General features: G+C 43.7%; 1 protein-coding gene across 2 annotated transcripts in view; it reads left to right on the top strand.

Annotated features, from left to right (window-relative positions):
* Window positions 1–12,322: 12,322 nt before the first annotated feature.
* LOC128702400 (insulin-like receptor) overlaps window positions 12,323–19,872 on the top strand; it is a 191,010-nt gene continuing 183,460 nt past the window's right edge. For both annotated transcript variants that reach the window (XM_070102173.1, XM_070102175.1), the window contains exon 1: window positions 12,323–12,380. The gene's annotated coding sequence lies outside the window, so the exon portion shown is untranslated. The remainder of the gene's footprint in view (window positions 12,381–19,872) is intronic.

A 19,872-nucleotide genomic window follows, 5' to 3' on the forward strand; every position in this document is an offset into this window, starting at 1 on the left:
GAGAGGGGTCACAACTGGAAGCTGAAGACTCAGACGAGTCACAGGGACGTTAGGAAGTATTTCTTCAGTCATAGAGTTGTCAGCAAGTGGAATAGCCTAGCAAGTGAAGTAGTGGAGGCAGGAACCATACATAGTTTTAAGAAGAGGTATGACAAAGCTCAGGAAGCAGAGAGAGAGAGGATCCAGTAGCGATCAGTGAAGAGGCGGGGCCAGGAGCTGAGTCTCGACCCCTGCAACCACAATTAGGTGAGTACAATTAGGTGAGTACACACACACACACACACACACACACACACACACACACACACACACACACACACACACACACACACACACACACACACACACACACACACACACACACACACACACACACACACACACACACACACACACACACACACACACACACACACACACTCACACACACACACACACACACACACACACACACACTCACACTCACACACACACACACACACACACACACACACACACACACACACACACACACACACACACATTCTGCCTTAAAGTTTTAGCTCATCAACTATGAAACTTAAAAATCAAGTTAATTAACGAGCAAACTAACAACTTTAAAGCTTAACTTGTATGAAGGTGACTAATTTACGTTAGTTACCCCATCACGGTAACTAAATTAACAGTTTATGTTAGTTACCCCATCACAGTAACTAAATTAACAGTTTACGTTAGTTACCCCATCACAGTAACAAAATTAACAGTTTACGTTAGTTACCCCATCACAGTAACAAAATTAACAGTTTATGTTAGTTACCCCATCACAGTAACAAAATTAACAGTTTATGTTAGTTACCCCATCACAGTAACAAAATTAACAGTTTATGTTAGTTACCCCATCACAGTAACTAAATTAGCAGTTTATGTTAGTTACTCCATCAGAGTGACTAAATTAACAGTTTATGTTAGTTACCCCATCACGGTAACAAAATTAACAATTTATGTTAGTCACCCCATCACAGTAACTAAATTAGCAATTTATGTTAGTTACCCCATCACGGTAACAAAATTAACAATTTATGTTAGTTACCCCATCACAGTAACTAAATTAGCAGTTTATGTTAGTTACCCCATCACGGTAACAAAATTAACAGTTTACGTTAGTTACCCCATCACGGTAACAAAATTAACAGTTTATGTTAGTTACCCCAGCAAAGTGACTAAATTAACAGTTTACGTTAGTTACCCCATCACGGTAACAAAATTAACAGTTTATGTTAGTTACTCCAGCAAAGTGACTAAATTAACAGTTTACGTTAGTTACCCCATCACGGTAACAAAATTAACAGTTTACGTTAGTTACCCCATCACGGTAACAAAATTAACAGTTTATGTTAGTTACCCCAGCAAAGTGACTAAATTAACAGTTTACGTTAGTTACCCCATCACGGTAACAAAATTAACAGTTTACGTTAGTTACCCCATCACGGTAACAAAATTAACAGTTTATGTTAGTTACCCCAGCAAAGTGACTAAATTAACAGTTTACGTTAGTTACCCCATCACGGTAACAAAATTAACAGTTTACGTTAGTTACCCCATCACGGTAACAAAATTAACAGTTTATGTTAGTTACCCCAGCAAAGTGACTAAATTAACAGTTTACGTTAGTTACCCCATCACGGTAACAAAATTAACAGTTTACGTTAGTTACCCCATCACGGTAACAAAATTAACAGTTTTTGTTAGTTACCCCAGCAAAGTGACTAAATTAACAGTTTACGTTAGTTACCCCATCACGGTAACAAACTAAAGTTTGTCAGTTACCGATCACAATGATAAAACTAACAGTTTATGTTAGTTACCTCCTCACAGTAACAAAATTAAGGTTATGGTAGTTACTCCATCACAGTAACAAAATTAACAGTTTATGTTAGTTATCCTGACCAAAGAACTCAAATCGGACATGTCAATTAACCCGATCACAAACACCAAACTGAAGAATTTAGGTCAGTTACCCATGTCACTGACGATAACATTAATAATTACTGTAGACACTTCCCACAGAGAGAGAGAGAGAGAGAGAGAGAGAGAGAGAGAGAGAGAGAGAGAGAGAGAGAGAGAGAGACTGACATTCACTTATCCAAGAGAAGAAATGCCAGCTGCTCTAAGCTACATCACCAGCTGAGAGCTATATCAGCTTGGGGAAATAGATGGCAAGTAACATTTGCTCCTGAGAAAACGCAAATGAAGATGGTCTCTAGGCACCATGATGGTAATGCTGGTGCAGTAGTAAGGATGAATGGGAGGGTGTTGGTACCTGGAGAAGAAGTTGATATCCTTGGGGTGAAATTTGACTCCAAACTAACCATGAAGAACCATGTTGTAAATCTTGCAAACAAAGCAGCCAGGAAGCTTACAGCACTTCGCCGTATCTCGCATCTGCTTGACAGTAGGGGTTGCAAGATTCTGTATGAGGCACAAGTACGCTCACACCTGGAGTATGCTCCACATTCTTGGTTTGCCTGCCCCCTCCCCTCTCATCTGCGACTGCTTGACAGAGTAGAGAACAGAGCAAGACGTCTCATCTCTCGCCTGGACCCATCCTGGATAGATCTGTCATTTCAGCAGAGCCTTCAACATAGGAGGGATGTGGGTGGCCTTACTGTTATGTACAAGGCCAATATAGTCAAAATACCACACTTGGATCCACTTCGAGGACAGCATGAAACAAGCTTTTATGCCACAAGACGGGCAGAAAGCAGCAACTTCACTCTGGCTGTACCCTTCTCCAGAACATCACTCCATCTGAGATCATATATACCCAGGATGACTCGAGTATGGAACACATTCGTACAGCATAATGATGTCAACGAGATAAAGTCAGTTGATGAAATGAAAATGCTGGACCACAGATGGCTCCAACTTCATCCTGTTTCCTACTTGTATGTCTCATAACAATAAAAATGCTTTCAAATGAGCTGATGTAGGTAACAGCTCTTAGCTTGCCAATAAAGCTAGGGATCCTTAACCTGTAAATAGCTGTCAATAAAGCTGGGGATCCTTAACCTTGTCAAACCCTCTGTAAAAAAAAAAGAGAGAGAGATAGAGAGAGAGAGAGAGAGAGAGAGAGAGAGAGAGAGAGAGAGAGAGAGAGAGAGAGAGAGAGAGAGAGAGAGAGAGAGAGAGAGAGAGAGAGAGAGAGAGAGAGAGAGAGAAAGAAAGCAGAGGAATGTGGTAGACCACATCTAGGCTATGTACTGATAAGGACTATCTACTTTTACCCGAGATTTAGATTTTGCCACCGAAATAGCTAGTTTATGGTGCGCTCCACATCCATCCTGTGGATGGTAGCACAGGGGGCTATGGATACACAGTAGGCCTAGGAACTAGGCCACAAAAGGGTTAAAAGGATTACATCTGGATTTATATCTACAGTTCACTTATCTGTTACATGCAAATTTAGGATATTTGCTTAATATATCTGGTATCTTATTTTCATTAATAAGATACCAGACATAGCATAAGTTATTATACCATATGTGCCTCAATAAGTGGATAATTAAGCACATAGTGTTCAAGATAGTGACCACTGGGCTGGCCACATACTTTGTACGTATTTGGTATGATCATCATCTGTGTCTGTCAAACTGCCAGAAGTACTTGTAACCAAATCTAAGTCTGGCCACTACAGCATCAGTCAGTCTGTCAAACTGCCAGAAGTACTTGTAACCAAGTCTAAGACTGGCCACTACAACATCAGTCAGTCTGTCAGACTGCCAGAAGTACTTGTAACCAAGTCTAAGTCTGGCCACTACAACATCAGTCAGTCTGTCAAACTGCCAGAAGTACTTGTAACCAAGTCTAAGACTGGCCACTACAACATCAGTCAGTCTGTCAGACTGCCAGAAGTACTTGTAACCAAGTCTAAGTCTGGCCACTACAACATCAGTCAGTCTGTCAAACTGCCAGAAGTACTTGTAACCAAGTCTAAGTCTGGCCACTACAGCATCAGTCAGTCTGTCAAACTGCCAGAAGTACTTGTAACCAAGTCTAAGACTGGCCACTACAACATCAGTCAGTCTGTCAGACTGCCAGAAGTACTTGTAACCAAGTCTAAGTCTGGCCACTACAGCATCAGTCAGTCTGTCAAACTGCCAGAAGTACTTGTAACCAAGTCTAAGTCTGGCCACTACAACATCAGTCAGTCTGTCAGACTGCCAGAAGTACTTGTAACCAAGCCTAAGTCTGGCCACTACAACATCAGTCAGTCTGTCAGACTGCCAGAAGTACTTGTAACCAAGCCTAAGTCTGGCCACTACAACATAAGTCAGTCTGTCAGACTGCTAGAAGTACTTGTAACCAAGCCTAAGTCTGGCCACTACAACATCAGTCAGTCTGTCAGACTGCTAGAAGTACTTGTAACCAAGTCTAAGTCTGGCCACTACAACATAAGTCAGTCTGTCAGACTGCCAGAAGTACTTGTAACCAAGCCTAAGTCTGGCCACTAAAACATAAGTCAGTCTGTCAGACTGCTAGAAGTACTTGTAACCAAGCCTAAGTCTGGCCACTACAACATAAGTCAGTCTGTCAGACTGCCAGAAGTACTTGTAACCAAGCCTAAGTCTGGCCACTACAACATCAGTCAGTCTGTCAGACTGCTAGAAGTACTTGTAACCAAGTCTAAGTCTGGCCACTACAACATCAGTCAGTCTGTCAGACTGCCAGAAGTACTTGTAACCAAGCCTAAGTCTGGCCACTACAGCATCAGTCAGTCTGTCAGACTGCCAGAAGTACTTGTAACCAAGCCTAAGTCTGGCCACTACAACATCAGTCAGTCTGTCAAACTGCCAGAAGTACTTGTAACCAAGTCTAAGTCTGGCCACTACAACATCAGTCAGTCTGTCAAACTGCCAGAAGTACTTGTAACCAAGTCTAAGTCTGGCCACTACAGCATCAGTCAGTCTGTCAGACTGCTAGAAGTACTTGTAACCAAGCCTAAGTCTGGCCACTACAGCATCAGTCAGTCTGTCAAACTGCCAGAACTACTTGTAACCAAGCCTAAGTCTGGCCACTACAGCATCAGTCAGTCTGTCAGTCTGTCAGAGGTACTTGTAACCAAGCCTAAGTCTGGCCACTACAGCATCAGTCAGTCTGTCAGACTGTCAGAAGTACTTGTAACCAAGCCTAAGTCTGACCACTACAGCATCAGTCAGTCTGACAGACTGCCAGAAGTACTTGTAACCAAGCCTAAGTCTGGCCACTACAGCATCAGTCTGTCAAACTGCCAGAACTACTTGTAACCAAGTCTAAGTCTGGCCACTACAACATTAGTCAGTCTGTCAGACTGCTAGAAGTACTTGTAACCAAGCCTAAGTCTGGCCACTACAACATAAGTCAGTCTGTCAAACTGCCAGAAGTACTTGTAACCAAGCCTAAGTCTGGCCACTACAGCACCAGTCTGTCAAACTGCCAGAACTACTTGTAACCAAGCCTAAGTCTGGCCACTACAGCATCAGTCAGTCTGTCAAACTGCCAGAAGTACTTGTAACCAAGCCTAAGTCTGGCCACTACAGCATCAGTCAGTCTGTCAGACTGCCAGAAGTACTTGTAACCAAGCCTAAGTCTGGCCACTACAGCATCAGTCAGTCTGTCAAACTGCCAGAAGTACTTGTAACCAAGCCTAAGTCTGGCCACTACAGCATCAGTCAGTCTGTCAGATTGCCAGAAGTACTTGTAACCAAGCCCAAGTCTGGCCACTACAGCATCAGTCAGTCAAACTGCCAGAACTACTTGTAACCAAGCCTAAGTCTGGCCACTACAGCATCAGTCAGTCTGTCAGACTGCTAGAAGTACTTGTAACCAAGCCTAAGTCTGGCCACTACAGCATCAGTCAGTCTGTCAAACTGCTAGAAGTACTTGCAACCAAGCCTAAGTCTGGCCACTACAGCATCAGTCTGTCAAACTGTCAGAACTACTTGTAACCAAGCCTAAGTCTGGCCACTACAGCATCAGTCAGTCTGTCAGACTGCTAGAAGTACTTGTAACCAAGCCTAAGTCTGGCCACTACAGCATCAGTCAGTCTGTCAAACTGCTAGAAGTACTTGTAACCAAGCCTAAGTCTGGCCACTACAGCATCAGTCAGTCTGTCAGACTGCTAGAAGTACTTGTAACCAAGCCTAAGTCTGGCCACTACAGCATCAGTCAGTCTGTCAAACTGCCAGAAATACTTGTAACCAAGCCTAAGTCTGGCCACTACAGCATCAGTCAGTCTGTCAGACTGCTAGAAGTACTTGTAACCAAGCCTAAGTCTGGCCACTACAGCATCAGTCAGTCTGTCAAACTGCTAGAAGTACTTGTTACCAAGCCTAAGTCTGGCCACTACAGCATCAGTCAGTCTGTCAAACTGCTAGAAGTACTTGTAACCAAGCCTAAGTCTGGCCACTACAGCATCAGTCAGTCTGTCAGACTGCCAGAAGTACTTGTAACCAAGCCTAAGTCTGGCCACTACAGCATCAGTCAGTCTGTCAGACTGCTAGAAGTACTTGTAACCAATCCTAAGTCTGGCCACTACAGCATCAGTCAGTCTGTCAAACTGCTAGAAGTACTTGTAACCAAGCCTAAGTCTGGCCACTACAGCATCAGTCAGTCTGTCAAACTGCTAGAAGTACTTGTAACCAAGCCTAAGTCTGGCCACTACAGCATCAGTCAGTCTGTCAGACTGCCAGAAGTACTTGTAACCAAGCCTAAGTCTGGCCACTACAACATAAGTCATTCTGTCAGACTGCCAGAAGTACTTGTAACCAAGCCTAAGTCTGGCCACTACAACATAAGTCAGTCTGTCAAACTGCCAAAGTACTTGTAACCAAGCCTAAGTCTGGCCACTACAGCATCAGTCAGTCTGTCAAACTGCCAGAAGTACTTGTAACCAAGCCTAAGTCTGGCCACTACAGCATCAGTCAGTCTGTCAAACTGCCAGAAGTACTTGTAACCAAGCCTAAGTCTGGCCACTACAGCATCAGTCAGTCTGTCAAACTGCTAGAAGTACTTGTAACCAAGCCTAAGTCTGGCCACTACAGCATCAGTCAGTCTGTCAAACTGCTACAAGTACTTGTAACCAAGCCTAAGTCTGGCCACTACAGCATCAGTCAGTCTGTCAAACTGCCAGAAGTACTTGTTACCAAGCCTAAGTCTGGCCACTACAGCATCAGTCAGTCTGTCAGACTGCCAGAAGTACTTGTTACCAAGCCTAAGTCTGGCCACTACAGCATCAGTCAGTCTGTCAGACTGCCAGAAGTACTTGTAACCAAGCCTAAGTCTGGCCACTACAACATCAGTCAGTCTGTCAAACTGCCAGAAGTACTTGTTACCAAGCCTAAGTCTGGCCACTACAGCATCAGTCAGTCTGTCAAACTGCCAGAAGTACTTGTAACCAAGCCTAAGTCTGGCCACTACAGCATCAGTCAGTCTGTCAAACTGCCAGAAGTACTTGTAACCAAGCCTAAGTCTGGCCACTACAACATCAGTCAGTCTGTCAGACTGCCAGAAGTACTTGTAACCAAGCCTAAGTCTGGCCACTACAGCATCAGTCAGTCTGTCAGACTGCCAGAAGTACTTGTAACCAAGCCTAAGTCTGGCCACTACAGCATCAGTCAGTCTGTCAGACTGCCAGAAGTACTTGTAACCAAGCCTAAGTCTGGCCACTACAGCATCAGTCAGTCTGTCAAACTGCCAGAAGTACTTGTAACCAAGCCTAAGTCTGGCCACTACAGCATCAGTCAGTCTGTCAGACTGCCAGAAGTACTTGTAACCAAGCCTAAGTCTGGCCACTACAGCATCAGTCAGTCTGTCAGACTGCTAGAAGTACTTGTAACCAAGCCAAAGTCTGGCCACTACAGCATCAGTCAGTCTGTCAAACTGCTAGAAGTACTTGTTACCAAGCCTAAGTCTGGCGACTACAGCATCAGTCAGTCTGTCAAACTGCTAGAAGTACTTGTAACCAAGCCTAAGTCTGGCCACTACAGCATCAGTCAGTCTGTCAGACTGCCAGAAGTACTTGTAACCAAGCCTAAGTCTGGCCACTACAGCATCAGTCAGTCTGTCAGACTGCTGGAAGTACTTGTAACCAATCCTAAGTCTGGCCACTACAGCATCAGTCAGTCTGTCAAACTGCTAGAAGTACTTGTAACCAAGCCTAAGTCTGGCCACTACAGCATCAGTCAGTCTGTCAAACTGCTAGAAGTACTTGTAACCAAGCCTAAGTCTGGCCACTACAGCATCAGTCAGTCTGTCAGACTGCCAGAAGTACTTGTAACCAAGCCTAAGTCTGGCCACTACAGCATCAGTCAGTCTGTCAGACTGCCAGAAGTACTTGTAACCAAGCCTAAGTCTGGCCACTACAGCATCAGTCAGTCTGTCAGACTGCCAGAAGTACTTGTAACCAAGCCTAAGTCTGGCCACTACAGCATCAGTCAGTCTGTCAAACTGCCAGAAGTACTTGTAACCAAGCCTAAGTCTGGCCACTACAGCATCAGTCAGTCTGTCAAACTGCCAGAAGTACTTGTAACCAAGCCTAAGTCTGGCCACTACAGCATCAGTCAGTCTGTCAAACTGCTAGAAGTACTTGTAACCAAGCCTAAGTCTGGCCACTACAGCATCAGTCAGTCTGTCAGACTGCCAGAAGTACTTGTAACCAAGCCTAAGTCTGGCCACTACAACATAAGTCATTCTGTCAGACTGCCAGAAGTACTTGTAACCAAGCCTAAGTCTGGGCACTACAACATAAGTCAGTCTGTCAAACTGCCAGAAGTACTTGTAACCAAGCCTAAGTCTGGCCACTACAGCATCAGTCAGTCTGTCAAACTGCCAGAAGTACTTGTAACCAAGCCTAAGTCTGGCCACTACAGCATCAGTCAGTCTGTCAAACTGCCAGAAGTACTTGTAACCAAGCCTAAGTCTGGCCACTACAGCATCAGTCAGTCTGTCAAACTGCTAGAAGTACTTGTAACCAAGCCTAAGTCTGGCCACTACAGCATCAGTCAGTCTGTCAAACTGCTACAAGTACTTGTAACCAAGCCTAAGTCTGGCCACTACAGCATCAGTCAGTCTGTCAAACTGCCAGAAGTACTTGTTACCAAGCCTAAGTCTGGCCACTACAGCATCAGTCAGTCTGTCAGACTGCCAGAAGTACTTGTAACCAAGCCTAAGTCTGGCCACTACAATATCAGTCAGTCTGTCAAACTGCCAGAAGTACTTGTTACCAAGCCTAAGTCTGGCCACTACAGCATCAGTCAGTCTGTCAAACTGCCAGAAGTACTTGTAACCAAGCCTAAGTCTGGCCACTACAGCATCAGTCAGTCTGTCAAACTGCCAGAAGTACTTGTAACCAAGCCTAAGTCTGGCCACTACAACATCAGTCAGTCTGTCAGACTGCCAGAAGTACTTGTAACCAAGCCTAAGTCTGGCCACTACAGCATCAGTCAGTCTGTCAGACTGCCAGAAGTACTTGTAACCAAGCCTAAGTCTGGCCACTACAGCATCAGTCAGTCTGTCAGACTGCCAGAAGTACTTGTAACCAAGCCTAAGTCTGGCCACTACAGCATCAGTCAGTCTGTCAGACTGCCAGAAGTACTTGTAACCAAGCCTAAGTCTGGCCACTACAGCATCAGTCAGTCTGTCAGACTGCCAGAAGTACTTGTAACCAAGCCTAAGTCTGGCCACTACAGCATCAGTCAGTCTGTCAGACTGCCAGAAGTACTTGTAACCAAGCCTAAGTCTGGCCACTACAGCATCAGTCAGTCTGTCAGACTGCCAGAAGTACTTGTACCCAAGCCTAAGTCTGGCCACTACAGCATCAGTCAGTCTATCAGACTGCCAGAAGTACTTGTAACCAAGCCTAAGTCTGGTCACTACAACATCAGTCAGTCTGTCAGACTGCCAGAAGTACTTGTTACCAAGCTTTAGCCTGACCCCTACATCATCAGTCAGTGTTCACATTCCAAGTTGCTCCATAAACGTACTTATCTACGTTCATGTTATCATAGTGGGTTATAGATCTACTCAGGCTTCTAATCGCAGTCCCATAGCATTCCTTGTCATTATTTACTTCTCTCCTAATAATATTCCTAATGTTAGACACAGATATGCCCAAGTTAAATACAACATTATCCTCCAGGGTACTTTTCTTAGTTAACATATCAACTACCTGGATTAAGGTGTATCGTATATTAACTAGGTGTGTGTGTTAGAATCAAGAATATTTACTTAAGTAGAAGAGTCGTTCCCCATCCTTCACTCCGGCCATGACCGCCATGACCGCCATGATACAGTACGAGAAACAGCCTTACCATATTTGCAGACATAGTGTGGAATTTATAATAATAATAATAATAATAATAATAATAATAATAATAATAATAATAATAATAATAATAATAATAATAATAATAATAATATTAAAAGTAATCTTTATTTCTACAAGTAAGAGGTATACAGACCGTAACTGACACCAGTGACATACTGTATAGAAAGTCCCTGGTTATGTAGAGCATTTCGGGCAAATTAGGTAAATTTTGTCCCCAGGATGATACCAGTATGGTAGATCTTCCCTGTACCCTCTCCGGTGATGGTACTAGCATGGTAGCTCTTCTCTGTACCTTGTCCAGTGATGGTACCAACTTGGTAGCTCTTCCCTGTACCTTCTCCAGTGATGGTACTAGCATGGTAGCTCTTCTCTGTACCCTCTCCAGTGATGGTACAAGCATGGTAGCTCTTGTCTGTACCCTCTCCAGTGATGGTACTAGCATGGTAGCTCTTCTCTGTACCCTCTCCAGTGATGGTACTAGCATGGTAGCTCTTCTCTGTACCCTCTCCAGTGATGGTACTAGCATGGTAGCTCTTCTCTGTACCCTCTCCAGTGATGGTACTAGCATGGTAGCTCTTGTCTGTACCCTCTCCAGTGATGGTACTAGCATGGTAGCTCTTCTCTGTACCCTCTCCAGTGATGGTACTAGCATGGTAGCTCTTCTCTGTACCCTCTCCAGTGATGGTACTAGCATGGTAGCTCTTGTCTGTACCCTCTCCAGTGATGGTACTAGCATGGTAGCTCTTCTCTGTACCCTCTCCAGTGATGGTACTAGCATGGTAGCTCTTCTCTGTACCCTCTCCAGTGATGGTACTAGCATGGTAGCTCTTCTCTGTACCCTCTCCAGTGATGGTACTAGCATGGTAGCTCTTCTCTGTACCCTCTCCAGTGATGGTACTAGCATGGTAGCTCTTCTCTGTACCCTCTCCAGTGATGGTACTAGCATGGTAGCTCTTCTCTGTACCCTCTCCAGTGATGGTACTAGCATGGTAGCTCTTCTCTGTACCCTCTCCAGTGATGGTACTAGCATGGTAGCTCTTGTCTGTACCCTCTCCAGTGATGGTACTAGCATGGTAGCTCTTCTCTGTACCCTCTCCAGTGATGGTACTAGCATGGTAGCTCTTCTCTGTACCCTCTCCAGTGATGGTACTAGCATGGTAGCTCTTCTCTGTACCCTCTCCAGTGATGGTACTAGCATGGTAGCTCTTCTCTGTACCCTCTCCAGTGATGGTACTAGCATGGTAGCTCTTCTCTGTACCCTCTCCAGTGATGGTACTAGCATGGTAGCTCTTGTCTGTACCCTCTCCAGTGATGGTACTAGCATGGTAGCTCTTCTCTGTACCCTCTCCAGTGATGGTACTAGCATGGTAGCTCTTCTCTGTACCCTCTCCAGTGATGGTACTAGCATGGTAGCTCTTCTCTGTACCCTCTCCAGTGATGGTACTAGCATGGTAGCTCTTCTCTGTACCCTCTCCAGTGATGGTACTAGCATGGTAGCTCTTCTCTGTACCCTCTCCAGTGATGGTACTAGCATGGTAGCTCTTCTCTGTACCCTCTCCAGTGATGGTACTAGCATGGTAGCTCTTGTCTGTACCCTCTCCAGTGATGGTACTAGCATGGTAGCTCTTCTCTGTACCCTCTCGTTGCTTATGAGAGAGAGAGAGAGAGAGAGAGAGAGAGAGAGAGAGACAGAGAGAGAGAGAGAGAGAGAGAGAGAGAGAGAGAGAGAGAGAGAGAGAGAGAGAGAGAGAGAGAGACCAGATGAATATACGCCGCACATTTCCTTCGTAAAGCACGTTATTCTCAGCAACATCAACACACGCACCCCTCTCTCTCTTTCCCCCTCCCCTCTCTCTCTCTCCCTCTCCCCTATCACTCTCTCCCTCCCTCCTCCTCCATTCCCCCACCTCCCTCATGCACAGCCAGTCACAACATGGAGGCGGCTAGACCCGCCCCCGCCACTGTAGAAGTGTTGGTGTCAGAGACCAGAGCTGCTGGTGGCCACCCGCCAGTGTGCTGCTGAGACCTGTGAACTGAGGTGCTGTAGATGGACCTCCTCGTATCTCTCTCTCTCCCTCTCTCTCTCTCTCTCTCTCTCTCTCTCTCTCTCCCTCTCTCTCTCTCTCTCTCTCTCTCTCTCTCTCTCTCTCTCTCTCTCTTTCTCTCACGGTAAGGTACACCCACTATTGTTCCTTGTATTTTTTTTTTTTGCATTCCACTCGTTTGCAAAAATATTTTTGCAACCCAAGATTTGTACACTAGTAAGCGCCAGACTTGCTGTAACATTTATTGGCAGAATGAAAGTTTATATTACTTTATTACCTCCAGGATTACTTTTTTATGAATCATTTTATTGGTGCATACTTTATTTACCATTAAAAAACTTCCATAAAGTTAGATATCTCTAAGCACTAGCTTTAACTCTCAGTGAACTTCACTTCTAGAATATTCTTTGGTAAGGGTCATGCAGTATCTGTAGGAAGAAAGGTTGGATAAAGGAGGTTTAGTAAGGGAATTAATGATGACTGATGGTCTTTAAAAAGAGTAACAGTCTGAAAGTGCTTATGGTTGCCCGTCTCGTGGTCTAACAGCCGTCAGTCAACCGAAGACAGAGCTACGGGAAATATGTACACAGAAATGTGTACGTCAGTCTTTGTTTTATATATTGATTTGCCTTTAATTCCAATTTCTAGGGATTTAAATATTCTTGACTGGTTGTGTACTGGTGATATGCAGTCTTAATGACCCTCGTGTAGTATTCTTGACTGGTGGTGTACTGGTGATATGCAGTCTTAATGACCCTCGTGTAGTATTCTTGACTTGTGGTGTACTGGTGATATGCAGTCTTAATGACCCTCGTGTAGTATTCTTGACTGGTGGTGTACTGGTGATATGCAGTCTTAATGACCCTCGTGTAGTATTCTTGACTGGTGGTGTACTGGTGATATGCAGTCTTAATGACCCTCGTGTAGTATTCTTGACTGGTGGTGTACTGGTGATATGCAGTCTTAATGACCCTCGTGTAGTATTCTTGACTGGTGGTGTACTGGTGATATGCAGTCTTAATGACCCTCGTGTAGTATTCTTGACTGGTGGTGTACTGGTGATATGCAGTCTTAATGACCCTCGTGTAGTATTCTTGACTGGTGGTGTACTGGTGATATGCAGTCTTAATGACCCTCGTGTAGTATTCTTGACTGGTGGTGTACTGGTGATATGCAGTCTTAATGACCCTCGTGTAGTATTCTTGACTGGTGGTGTACTGGTGATATGCAGTCTTAATGACCCTCGTGTAGTATTCTTGACTGGTGGTGTACTGGTGATATGCAGTCTTAATGACCCGACCAACAGAGCAAAGTCAGTAGGCGAACCTTAAGAACAGTGGCCGTGTACATCTCTCTGGTGAGAATTGCAGGGTAGTAGGGTACAACGTGCCTACAGGGTATACAGAGATGAGGAGAGTTACTACCCCAGGGTAACCCAATGAAACTACTATGCTTGGTTTATTTCCCGTGAAAGTTTTTTCGTCCTTTTCCCCAGGATGCGACCCACAACAGTCACCTAACACCCAGGTACCTACTTACTGCTAGGGAGAATGCAGGTATAAGGAAATATGCCCAACATTTCCACTTGAGCTGGAAATCAAACCCGGGTCCTTCAGATGCGAGCCGATGCACTGCCACTTGAGCCACGAGCCAAATCTTTGGGCCCAAAACCCCTTCATGTATGCACCTCCCTTCAAGAGAGGTTTTTCAGGAGTCGGATCTTACCTGGAGTTTACCTGGAGAGAGTTCCGGGGGTCAACGCCCCCGAGGCCCGGTCTGTGACCAGGCCTCCTGGTGGATCAGAGCCTGATCAACCAGGCTGTTACTGCTGGCTGCACGCAATCCAACGTACGAGCCACAGCCCGGCTGGTCAGGTACCGACTTTAGGTGCTTGTCCAGTGCCAGCTTGAAGACTGCCAGGGGTCTATTGGTAATCCCCCTTATGTATGCTGGGAGGTAGATGAACAGTCTCGGGCCCCTGACACTTATTGTATTGTCTCTTAACGTGCTAGTGATACCCCTGCTTTTCATTGGGGGGATGTTGCATCGTCTGCCAAGTCTTTTGCTTTCGTTGTGAGTGATTTTCGTGTGCAAGTTAGGTACTAGCCCCTCTAGGATTTTCCAGGTGTATATAATGATGTATCTCTCCCGCCTGCGTTCCAGGGAGTACAGGTTCAGGAACTTCAAGCGCTCCCAGTAATTGAGGTGTTTTATCTCCGTTATGCGCGCTGTGAAGGTTCTCTGTACATTTTCTAGGTCAGCAATTTCACCTGCCTTGAAAGGTGTTGTTAGTATGCAGCAATATTCCAGCCTAGATAGAACAAGTGACCTGAAGAGTGTCATCATGGGCTTGGCATCCCTAGTTTTGAAGGTTCTCATTATCCATCCTGTCATTTTTCTAGCAGCTGCGACTGATACAATGTTATGGTCCTTGAAGGTGAGATCCTCCGACATGATCACTCCCAGGTCTTTGACGTTGGTTTTTCGCTCTATTTTGTGGCCGGAATTTGTTTTGTACTCTGATGAAGTTTTGATTCCTCGTGTTTACCATATCGGAGTAATAAATTTCTCATCGTTGAACTTCATATTGTTTTCTGCAGCCCATTGAAAGATTTGGTTGATGTCCGCCTGGAGCCTTGCAGTGTCTGCAATGGAAGACACTGTCATGCAGATTCGGGTGTCATCTGCAAAGGAAGACACGGTACTGTGGCTGACATCCTTGTCTATGTCAGATATGAGGATGAGAAACAAGATGGGAGCGAGTACTGTGCCTTGTGGAACAGAGCTTTTCACCGTAGCTGCCTCGGACTTTACTCTGTTGACGACTACTCTCTGTGTTCTGTTAGTGAGGAAGTTATAGATCCATCGACCGACTTTTCCTGTTATTCCTTTAGCACGCATTTTGTGCGCTATTACGCCATGGTCACACTTGTCGAAGGCTTTTGCAAAGTCTGTATATATTACATCTGCATTCTTTTTGTCTTCTAGTGCATCTAGGACCTTGTCGTAGTGATCCAATAGTTGAGACAGACAGGAGCGACCTGCTCTAAACCCATGTTGCCCTGGGTTGTGTAACTGATGGGTTTCTAGATGGGTGGTGATCTTGCTTCTTAGGACCCTTTCAAAGATTTTTATGATATGGGATGTTAGTGCTATCGGTCTGTAGTTCTTTGCTGTTGCTTTACTGCCCCCTTTGTGGAGTGGGGCTATGTCTGTTGTTTTTAGTAACTGTGGGACGACCCCCGTGTCCATGCTCCCTCTCCATAGGTTGGTAAAAGCTCGTGATAGGGGCTTCTTGCAGTTCTTGATGAACACGGAGTTCCATGAGTTTGGCCCTGGGGCAGAGTGCATGGGCATGTCATTTATCGCCTGTTCGAAGTCATTTGGCGTCAGGATAACATCAGATAGGCTTGTGTTAACCAAATTCTGTGGCTCTCTCATAAAAAATTCATTTTGATCTTCGACTCTCAGTCTGGTTAGCGGCTTGCTAAAAATTGAGTCATATTGGGACTTGAGTAGCTCACTCATTTCCTTGCTGTCATCTGTGTAGGACCCAGCTAGTGGTAAATCTTGCACTATCCTCTATCTTGTCCAGAAATCGGGGAAAAAATGGTTGGAGGCAGTTAAAGTCAGAGACAGGATTAATTTAGTTAGTCGAAGTCAGAGACAGGATTAATTTAGTTAGTCGAAGTCAGATAAAGGATGGATTTAGGCAGTCGAAGTCAGATAAAGGATGGATTTAGAAGGCACACCAATAAAATGTTGCACACACAACCCGTGTATGTGTTCCACTCATAATGTTTCTCGGTCACTGCAGAAAAGAACGTGACACGCAGATTCTAAATTGATAAACGTTATAGCTTAAAAGAACAGTTGACTTTGAAACCACTTGCGTTACAGAGTTCAGCACGCAAGTCTTCATCGGCCTTGTAGAAGCAACGACATTTTGCCCACAAGATATCATCCTAGGCTATCCATTTGCAACGCTTTCAGAACAGCAACAGAAAGCATGTCTATGTTGCAAATACTCTAGCATTATTTCAATGATGTGCAATTAGTTCTCTTATCAAACTCCTCTACACTGTACAGAGCATTTTTTTTCGAAAATGCTATTGAAAACGACCCTCAAAAATTGAACAGTTCGTGGAAAGACCTTCTTAGTATCTGCTATTTTATTTTTCAATGCTTGTCAATCGCATCAGTGAAAAATTATACTTTTCAGAGGACTTATAAAATGAGAGAAAACAACAATATTGCTAAAATAAAACATTGCCACAATAAAATGATACATTAGTTGCACTTATGTCCCTTTATCCAACATATTGTCGATAATTCTATGAACATTAATACTAAAATGATATATATATAACAATGTCAGCATTGCTACGATGATGCATGAGAATCGTATAAATCGCTGATAGCTTTCCATGCAAGAGTTTAGTCCTGCGTGACAGAAAGACACTGAAAGATTTGGAAAAAGTACAAATATTCTTTACTATAAGGCTGAGCAATTAGACACATCCTCAGCCCCTGGGCATCTTTATTTAAAGACGTTTCGCCCACCAGCGGCCTCTTCAAACCCTCAATTTTCTTGGTATTGTATACCAGCGCTGCTCCTGGCTTTGCTCTAACCATATATGTCATTATATGGAAAAATAGGTTTAATAAATACGTCTGATAGATCAAGGGAAAGTTAATGTTATGTTATAACTTGCAAACCCCATTTCTTGACAACTGGGACAATTTCTATGGTAAACATGATATGTATCCCAGGAATGGGGTACATCTCTCTGGGGCAGGAGTGGTAGTGTTAGCCAACTCGATCGATAGGGCCGTTACTGACTTGTCCAGGACTTTACACTTGTGAAAGATAGAGGTATGGGTGTGTGTGGGAAACACAGGGTTGAAAACAGAAGATATTACCAGGATACCTCAGGGATATGTTTAAAATATATCATTCATCATAAAGTTACTAATAAATGCAATGCCAACGAAGAGAGACAGTAGAGATGCAATGCCAACGAAGAGAGACAGTAGAGATGCAATGCCAACGAAGAGAGACAGTAGAGGGCAGCGAGTCACTAGCTCCCTTAAGATTTACTGTACTAATAGTAGGAGTGTAAGAAATAGGATAGATGAGCTAAGATTAATTTAATATGGAGGTAGTTTAGATATTATTGCTATGAAAGAGACCTGGTTCAACCTTAAAGATAGAGAAATGCCTTCTGAATGCCACATACGAGGATATAAACTATTCCACACTCATAGGGTCAACAGGAAAGGTGGTGGAGTGGCGATGAACGTCAGAGATAATGTGAATTGTATTAGACGAGATATTAAATTAGAAAAGTCGGCCACTGAATTGATTTGGCTAGTTTCTCGAAGGTCGTGTCGTGAAAAACTAATCTTGAGTGTAATTTACAGGCCTCCAAACCTTGAGAGGGAGCGCAGTAAACTTCTATGAGACGGAATTCACACGGCATCTAGATACAGAATTGTTAGGTTGATGGGAGATTTTATCTTTAGACAAACTGACTGGAGCAATTTGACAGAAAATCTTGAGTTTATAGACTTTCTTGATACGATCCAGGATTGCTTTTTAAAACAGTTTGTGACAGAACAAACTAGAGGAAATAACCTACTGGACTTGGTTCTTGCCAAAAAGGAATCAGTAATAATCTTGAAGTTAATAATGAACTTGGGGAAAGCGATCATTAATCACTCAATTTCAATACATTATGGAATTACCTTAATAAGTACAACAAAGTCTATGTTCCTGACCTCAGCTTGGACAATTTCATTCACTAAATATTGTAGATCTCAATATCACGGATTGCGACAAAGATTTAGGAGTTCTGGTTAGCAGTAATCCTAAACCAAGACAACAGTGCATAAGTGTTCGCAATACAGCGAACAGAATCCTTGGCTTCATATCAAGAAGTATAAATAATAGGAGTCCTCGGGTTGTTCTTCAACTCTATATATCTTTGGTTAGGCCTCATTAAGATTATACTGCACAGTTTTGGTCACCGTATTGCAAAATAGTTTTAAATACACTGGAAAACGTACAGAGAAAGATGACAAAGTTGATTCCATGTATCAGAAATCTTTCTTACGAGGATAGACTGAGACCCTGAATCTGCACTGTCTAGAAAGGCGTAGAATTAGGGATGACGTGATTGAGGTGTATAAATGGAAAACAGGAAAAAATAAAGGGAATGTAAATAACGTGATAAAAGTATCTAATCAAGGCAGGACTCACAACAATAGTTTCAAGTTGAAGTGACAGGATGGAGCCTTATATAGCGCTATATAAGGCTCCATCCTGTCACTTCAACTCCATATTGTTTCAGACTATGGAACAATGCTCTTCTCCAGACTGAGGGACTGACCACCTCAAAACTTTAAGGGTGATGGACTGATTACATCGTCTTCAAGTCTCTTCTGCTTCTATCAACTTTTCTGTACTCGACTGAAGAAGCCTACTGTGTAGGCGAAACGTTTCGTAATAAAGATACCTAACTGTTGCATATGTGTCTTACCTAACAAAATGTCACATTAGTTGCACTTGTGTCCTTCTACCCAACATATTGTCGGTAATTCTACCAACATTATTACAAAGCTACACAAGGTTTTAGCTTCTATGACGGTACTCGGGAGTTTGTTCCACTCATCCACAACTCTATTACTAGAACGTAAGAACATAAGAAAGAAGGAACACTGCAACAGGCCTACTGACCCATGCGGAGCAGGTCCATCTCCCCCCCCCCCGGATTATCCCAATGACCCACCCAGTCTGTGTATGACTTGAAAAAGCCCACTGTGTGGGTGAAACGTTGTCAATAAAGGATCACATTATACTGCATATGTGTTTATGTTTCCACTGGTCACCTCCACTCAAGGATGGAGCACTGTACCAGACCCAACAGTACAAGCTAGTCAGGTCCAACTCACACCCACCCACACCCACTCATGTATTTATCTAACCTATTTTTAAAACTACACAACGTTTTAGCTTCAATAACTGTACTCGGGAGTTTGTTCCACTCATCCACAACTCTATTACCAAACCAGTGCTTTCCTATATCCTTCCTGAATCTGAATTTTTCCAACTTAAAACCATTGCTGCGAGTCCTGTCTTGGCTGGAAATTTTCAGCACACTATTTACATCCCCTTTATTTATTCCTGTTTTCCATTTATACACCTCGATCATATCCCGCCTAATTCTACGCCTTTCGAGAGAGTGCAGATTCAGGGCCTCAGTCTATCCTCATAGGGAAGATTTCTGATACATGGGATCATCTTTGTCATCCTCCTCTGTACGTTTTCCAGAACATTTATATCCATTCTGTAATACGGTGAAAAGAACTGAGCAGCATAGTCTAAATGATGCCTAACCAAGGATATATAGAGTTGAAGAACAACCTGAGGACTTCTATTATTTATACTTCTATATATGAAGCCAAGAATTCTGTTAGCTTTAT

The sequence above is a fragment of the Cherax quadricarinatus genome, chromosome 80 (genome assembly GCF_038502225.1).
Source record: "Cherax quadricarinatus isolate ZL_2023a chromosome 80, ASM3850222v1, whole genome shotgun sequence".
NCBI lineage: Eukaryota > Metazoa > Arthropoda > Malacostraca > Decapoda > Parastacidae > Cherax > Cherax quadricarinatus.